Consider the following 8,362-nt stretch of genomic DNA (forward strand, 5'->3'; position numbering starts at 1 on the left):
TGGCAATATTCCCTCACACACAAAAACTCACAGTAATGCAAGCGTCACTTGCACAGTGTTACACCACGGGCCACACCATTGCAAGATTTTTTCACACACATAAACTCACAGTAATGCAAGCTTCACTGGCACAGTGTTACACCACGGGCCACACCATGGCAAGATTCCCTCACACACAAAAACTCACAGTAATGCAAGCGTCACTCGCACAGTCTTACACCACGGGCCACACCATGGCAAGATTCCCTCACACACAAAAACTCACAGTAATGCAAGCGTCACTCGCACAGTGTTACACCATGGGCCACACCATGGCAAGATTCCCTCACACACACAAAGTCACAGTAATGCAAGCGTCACTCGCACAGTGTTACACCACGGGCCACACCATGGCATGATTCCCTCACACACACAAAGTCACAGTAATGCAAGCGTCACTCGCACAGTGTTACACCACGGGCCACACCATGGCAAGATTCCCGCACACACACAAAGTCACAGTAATGCAAGCGTTACTCACATAGTGTTACACCACAGGCCACACCATGGCAATATTCCCTCACACACAAAAACTCACAGTAATGCAAGTGTCACTCGCACAGTGTTACACCACAGGCCACACCATGGCAAGATTTTTTCACACACATAAACTCACAGTAATGCAAGCTTCACTGGCACAGTGTTACACCACGGGCCACACCATGGCAAGATTCCCTCACACACAAAAACTCACAGTAATGCAAGCGTCACTCGCACAGTGTTACACCACGGGCCACACCATGGCAAGATTCCCTCACACACACAAAGTCACAGTAATGCAAGCGTCACTCGCACAGTGTTACACCACGGGCCACACCATGGCAAGATTCCCTCACACACACAAAGTCACAGTAATGCAAGCGTCACTCGCACAGTGTTACACCACGGGCCACACCATGGCAAGATTCCCGCACACACACAAAGTCACAGTAATGCAAGCGTTACTCACATAGTGTTACACCACAGGCCACACCATGTCAATATTCCCTCACACACAAAAACTCACAGTAATGCAAGCGTCACTCGCACAGTGTTACACCACGGGCCACACCATGACAAGATGTTTTCACACACATAAACTCACAGTAATGCAAGCTTCACTGGCACAGTGTTACACCACGGGCCACACCATGGCAAGATGCCCTCACACACACAAAGTCACAGTAATGCAAGCTTCACTCGCACAGTGTTACACCACAGGCCACACCATGGCAAGATTCCCTCACACACAAAAAGTCACAGTAGTGCAAGCGTCACTCGCACATTGTGACTCCACAGGCCACACAATGCAAGATTCCCTCACACACAAAAAGTCACAGTAGTGCAAGCGTCACTCGCACAGTGTTACGCCATGGGCCACACCATGGCAAGATTCCCTCACACACAAAAAGTCACAGTAATGCAAGCGTCACTCACACAGTGTTACACCACGGTCCACACCATCGAAAGATTCCCTCACACACACAAAGTCACAGTAATGCAAGCGTCACTTGCACAGTGTTACACCACGGGCCACATCATGGCAATATTCCCTCACACACAAAAAGTCACAGTAATGCAAGCATCACTCACACAGTGTTACACCATGGGCCACACCATGGCAAGATTCCCTCACACACAAAAAGTCACAGTAATGCAAGCGTCACTCACACAGTGTTACACCACGGACCACACCATCGAAAGATTCCCTCACACACAAAAAGTCACAGTAATGCCAGCGTCACTCGCACAGTGTTACACCAAGGGCCACACCATGGCAATATTCCCTCACACACAAAAAGTCACAGTAATGCAAGCGTCACTCGCACAGTGTTACACCACGGGCCACACCATGGCAAGATTCCCTCACACACAAAAAGTCACAGTAATTCAAGCGTCACTCACACAGTGTTACACCAAGGGCCACACCATGGCAAGATTCCCTCACTCACACAAGGTCACAGTAATGCAAGCGTCACTCACATAGTGTTACACCACGGGCCACACCATGGCAATATTCCCTCACACACAAAAACTCACAGTAATGCAAGCGTCACTCGCACAGTGTTACACCACGGGCCACACCATGGCAATATTCCCTCACACACAAAAACTCACAGTAATGCAAGCGTCACTCGCACAGTGTTACACCACAGGCCACACCATGGCAAGATTTCTTCACACACATAAACTCACAGTAACGCAAGCTTCACTGCCACAGTGTTACACCACGGGCCACACCATGGCAAGATTCCCTCACACACACAAAGTCACAGTAAAGCAAGCTTCACTCGCACAGTGTTGCACCACAGGCCACACCATGGCAAGATTCCCTCACACACAAAAAGTCACAGTAGTGCAAGAGTCACTCGCACAGTGTTACACCACAGGCCACACCATAGCAAGATTCCCTCACACACAAAAAGTCACAGTAGTGCAAGCGTCACTCGCATAGTGTTACGCCACTGGCCACACCATGGCAAGATTCCCTCACACACAAAAAGTCACAGTAATGCAAGCGTCACTCGCACAGTGTTACACCACGGGCCACACCATCGAAAGATTCCCTCACACACAAAAACTCACAGTAATGCAAGCGTCACTCGCACAGTGTTACACCACTGGCCACACAATGGCAAGATTCCCTCACACACACAAAGTCACAGTAATGCAAGCGTCACTCGCACAGTGTTACACCACGGGCAACACCATGGCAAAATTCCCACACACACAAAAAGTCACAGTAATGCAAGCTTCACTGGCACAGTGTTACAGGATAGGCTGACCAGGCAAGCATGTCGCAGGAAGGCAGAACATGCACAGATAAAAGGGAGAAATGGTATTGAGGGAGGGCAAAGATGGAGACCATAAAGGGCATGCGTGTCTCTAGAGAGCAGAGCATGTAGAGAAAAAAAGGGTAAAGGATACTGAAAGACAAAGGGCATAGATGGAGACCATAAAGGGCATGGATCTAAGTGATTTCCACAAAAACGTGTTTAACTAAAAAAAATTTAACGACACAGAATTACTGAAAAATATACTTTTATTTATATTTGGGTGGGTGTTCCCAAGCCTCACCCTTTGTCTTTGATTATAACCCGAACACAACCACCTCACCACCCATTTTAATCCATTGCCCCACCCCATATATAGTTTTAATACTAAATTCTGTGTTTTTTCTGTATTGTCGTGTCATTGATAATGTTGTTCATTAACATCTATTCGTTATTTTCACTGGATACGGGAAGGGCGTGTGTGTCTTTAGAGAGCAGAGCATATAGAGAAAAAAGAAGGGGGAAGGGTACTGTAGAGGCCAGGGTAAAGCTGGTGACCATATGAGGCCTTTGTGTCAAGCAGAGGCAGGAACTATGCAGACAGGAAGAACCAGCAATAGCAAGGCAATGGCAAGGTGAGACTCCTGTTGGGCCCGAGTGTCACAAGAAGGCATACAATGATCAGGCCACCAAAAGGATCCCAGGTGGATAAAACATATGTCTTTATGTAGCTTTTGGAACTTGCTTTAAAATTGTGTGCGTTCTATCTCTGATACTCATCACAACTAGAAGGCATAACAACTTGTGTAAAGTTTAAATATTAGGCTACACATCACTCAAAGTCACCTTGCCCAGAAAGTTAGCCCCCAACCACCAAACCCCTATCTGTAATCCAAATAGCTGTTTATGGCTGAGGTGGTGCCTTCCTGGCTCCAAGAGACCCCTGTGAGGAGAGATCACCCCTTGTGCATATGTTAATCCCTGATATCCTCTCCCTGCCTCTGGGAGGATGGCTAATAAAGAGACAAAGACTGCCTACCTGCTCTTTCTGTGGTATCATTAGTTATTTCCGACACAAAGCTGCCCTACGAGTTCATGGCAGAGAGCAGTAACTACTAAGGAGTAGGATTTACTCCAAACAAAAGATTGCCTTTACCTTTCTCCAGTCGCAGCGACCTTCTAGGCCTAAGGGATGGAGCACCCAGCTTCATGGGGCATTCTGAGGTATCCATATTCCAGCTTTTACCATTCTTGCTCCTTATTTCACCACGAAGATCCACCAACAGGCAGCATTTTGGCATCATTCTTAAAATGTAGTTATGAAACGACTGCAAAACTAGGTCAGGAGTGGCAGGAGATTTCATTTAATTTAATTTTGGCTCATAGCTGTGTGCACTGTAGGAGAGGAGTTTGAGGCCTGTGGGAGACAATGGGGTAGGTTTTTGTGGGAGAAAAGACCAGGATTCCAGCCCTGACCCCAATCGCCTGATGAACACCGGAGAAAAGCTGTCTGATGTTCCGGCAGGTTCCATCCCTGACCACTGAGCACAGCACCTCAGCAGCCTAGAGTGAGGTTTGAGATGGCGCTCAGACTGCCTACTTACATTCCAAGGGAGTTAAAAGGGGGACCTTCACATCTCAAGCATTTCTCTGAACCAAAGGTTCTTGCCTCTCATAACGCTTAGCACCTAGCATATGATAATGAGCGGAGCCTCCAGACGTTCCACTTCTAGCATCTGCCAGTTCCCAGATCTCTGTGGCACATGGTGTAAAATGTATCTATTTTATAAACAGTGAGCGAGAGAAAGGTAGAGAGAGTGAGAGAGAAAAAGAGAGGGAGGGAGAGAGAGAGAGAGAGATAGATAGATAGAGAGAGACTAAGGGGGGAGGTCTGATAGTGGCGATGCGAGAAAGCGAACTAGGACTTTCTTGCAAGAGGCTAGTGGTGGGAGCACAGGGAGGACACTTTGCCATGTGTTTCAATGGGTTCTAATGCTTTGTGAGGACTTTCATGCCTTTTTGCCACGGCTTGATATGCATGCTATTAACTGCTGCTGTACAGCCAGGTTTGTCTGCCTATTGAGGTATCTGACTGTTTGCTGTACTAACCCTCAAATGCATTGCTGCAACATTGAGCATACCAATTACACAATCCACACATGGACCCCTGCCAAAAGACACCATACATTAGTAACCTACACCTCTACAACCAAATTACATACCACATACTGGACCAATGAATCCTAGCAACACAACGATGTGAGACACACTTTTGGAAACACATGCATTCTTGCTACGGACACAGAACACCTAACACTGTCCCTGATGTAGAGCTCAGGGTACTTCGGCTCTTCACAATTCTACATGACAGCAAAGCTATCTTGCATTGTACCCTCTCTTCCCACTAACTTCACCGACCCGCCTCTCTTTGAGATCCGCCAGTGCGCATGCAAATGGCAGAGGAGCACGGTATAAGTATAACATGAAAAATGGACACTCTCCTACTCAGCCACATCACTTTTCTTCCCCGCGGGGATTCCTTCTCAAGGATTGGCATTAACACATTACATTTGTGAGAATAGGACTGATCTGGAACCATGACCTGACCACTATCGACAGTCCAACTTGATGGGGGATCCAATCTTGCTTCTCGCAATACACTTTTCCGCTTTTGACTTTTTGTGCGATTGGCACAATATGTGTGTCTTCTTCACAGGATGATTAGGCGAACTTGTGCAGCCAGACTGAAGTTGGCATTAATATTTGCCTAACTGTGCTACTCCACATTTTCCTTCTGCCAAAAATAATGTTCTGAATGAATATCTTCTCTCATTAATCTGATCCACCCGCATCCTCACAGACCCCTTCCCTGTCCTTCAGCACTCAGTCAACATTTACATTGCCTTTTACATCAAACCATCCCTTGCCTTCCACCTCAAAAGCTGCAATGTGCTGCACTCAACTCCTGCTCCGATCTTCAGTGTGACCCTATAACCCCACCTCAAGAGCCTTTCCTGCTAGAATCTGCAGTGAGTTCCTAACCCCACATCAAGAGCCTTCCCAGCTCTAATCTGCAAGGGTTCCTTTAACCCTAGCTCAAGAGCCTTCCCTGCTTGAATCTGCAGTGAGTTACAAACCCCACTTCAAGAGACTTCCCAGCTCGAATCTGCAGTGAGTTCCTTTAACCCTAGCTCAAGAGCCTTCCCTGCTAGAATCTACAGTGAATTCCTGTAGCCCCACCTCAAGAGCATTCCCAGCTCGATTCTGCAGGGAATTCCTTTAAACCTAGCTCAAGAGCCTTCTCTAGTAGAATCTGCAGTGAGTTCCTATAACCCCACCTCAATAGCCTTTTCCAGCTCGAATCTGCAGTGAGTTCCTTTAACCCTAGCTCAAAGCCTTCCCTGCTCGAATCGGCATTGAGTTCCTAACCCCACCTGAAGAGCCTTCCCTGCTCGAATCTGCAGTGAGTTCCTAACCACACCTCAAGAGCCTTCCCTGGTCGACTCTGCAGTGAGTCAATTTAACCCTAGCTCAAGACCCTTCCCTCCTCGAATCTGCAGTGAGTTAATTTAACCTTAACTCAAGATCCTTCCCTAGTGGAATCTGCAGTGAGTTCATAACCCCACATTGCTAGCCTTCCCTGCTCTTATCTGCAGTGAGTTCCTTTAACCCTAGGTCAAGGGCCATCCCTGCACGAATCTGCAATGAGTTCCTGTAAACCCAGCTCAAGCACATTCCCTACTCCAATTTGCAGCAAGCTCCTGTAACCCCACCTCAAGATCCTTCCCTGCTCGAATCAGAGTTCCCTTAACCCTACCTCAAGAACCTTTCTTTCTTGCTGTTTGTGTGCTTCCTTTCCCAATAGACTGGCCTATTACCCCATTGTTTCTGCCACTACCTTACATATGATGCCCCTCTGCCTCCCAACCTTGACCTGCACCCAATACCCTAACACCTTTCCCCACAGACCCGACTCTGCAGTCTATGACAAAGACAAGCCTTCGCCTGCATAAGTTCCCGTTTTCTTTCATCCAATGCCATCGTTTCCATACTCTCCTCAGGTGCAAGGAATCCCACCTATCGTGCTCACTGGTCCTGTCAATCATTTATTTTACAGTGCGATTAAAAAGCCATTTGTAACCATGCAAGGCGCGGTGTACAAACGCGACACTGCAGTGTTATCTCATGACATCTGAACAACTCTCCAGCCAGGTTTTAAAGAGCTTCAAATGAATAGCAGCGTTGTGAAGGAGTAACAAGAAAAACAAGATGACACCCTGTCAAACATGGCGCCACGTCTCAAAACGCGAATGAAAACTTTTGTTATAAGAAGCCTTCCCTGGTTGCCCTGAATAAAGGTTCCACGGCAGGATGCGGTCGCTCCAAAATGGAGGTTTTTGTTGAGCGCACTTGCTAATGACGCAGGTTAAAAAAAACAGTTCTATGGTCATTTCACAAACAAGGTACGTGGTCCTACCGTAAGGGTGCAGAGCAGTTCTGGGGTTCTTCAGCGCCCCGAACCAGGTGTCCAGGTGTCAGGAGCAAGGGGGGATTGGCCCACAGGACCAAAGGCAGCAACTTCGCAGGCGGGCAGCGGGTTCTCTGTCACACGGATCAACACAAGATGGGAGCGAACTACTCCTGTCAGAAGGGGGGGCTACACTTTGCATCGCATTTGATAACACAAGAACCATTCGAACTGTTGACTCACAGCGCCCCCCCCCCCCACCCGTCAGCCCCTCTCTCTTTCCCTCTCTCTCTTTCTAGCAAACATAAGACACGGCCTTGAAAGATTTAATCAACTGCAAGCAGGAGATCATGGAAATATAAATAAGTTCAAAGATTAGTGTTCTTCGGGCAGGATGCTGGGGGAGGGGATGATGGATTCTGTGTCTGTGTCGGGGGCTGGGGACGGGGTGGGGTGGGGGAGAGGAGGGAAGTAATGAGTGTTCCAGTGGAGATGAATCCCGTTAGGAGATTTCAAGTAGCATGACCTTGGATCCTCTCCCTGTAATATCAAGAGAGACTAACTCCAGCATCGCCCTCTCTCTGCCCACTCTCACTGTGCCCAGATGAGCTCCCCTCCCACCCCCTTGCCTTCTGCCACACAAGGAATGACTCACCACCTGTTCACATATTCTCTTGGACATCAGGGCTATTACTCTGGCATCACTGGTGGGGTGGGTGTGTCTCCTCACCTGTGTTTAAGGCAAAAAGTGAAACCAGTCATTTTGCTAGGATAGGTTATTTATATCGCGCTTAATACCCAGAGGTTCCTAAACACGGACCCAGTGCTCGAACCTATGCTGCTCCATGTGGTCTTGTTTTCAAGGCGAGCACGCTGTCCCTGAGCTATCCTCCCGAGACTATTAAGGATGTAAAGCGCTTCGCATGTGAGCGCTATATAAATAACAAGTTATTATTATGAATGGATACCTAGAGCGGAAGCAGCAGAAAAGATATGCACAATGTACAAGTTAAACTGCTGGATGAAAGAGCAGCACAGAAAAAAATGTAATCACGGTAGTAATTCCTAAAGTGGCAAAGTCATTTTTTTAAATCACAATAAC

General features: G+C 47.6%; 1 protein-coding gene across 1 annotated transcript in view; it reads right to left on the minus strand.

Annotated features, from left to right (window-relative positions):
- The window catches only part of LOC138453429 (excitatory amino acid transporter 2-like), a 724,030-nt gene extending 716,483 nt beyond the window's left edge, over positions 1-7,547 (minus strand). The window contains exon 1 of the mRNA XM_069606271.1: positions 7,270-7,547. The gene's annotated coding sequence lies outside the window, so the exon portion shown is untranslated. The remainder of the gene's footprint in view (positions 1-7,269) is intronic.
- Between the last annotated feature and the right edge of the window lie 815 nt (positions 7,548-8,362).

Source organism: Ambystoma mexicanum, chromosome 1p, assembly GCF_040938575.1.
Source record: "Ambystoma mexicanum isolate Mex_15411 chromosome 1p, UKY_AmexF1_1, whole genome shotgun sequence".
NCBI lineage: Eukaryota > Metazoa > Chordata > Amphibia > Caudata > Ambystomatidae > Ambystoma > Ambystoma mexicanum.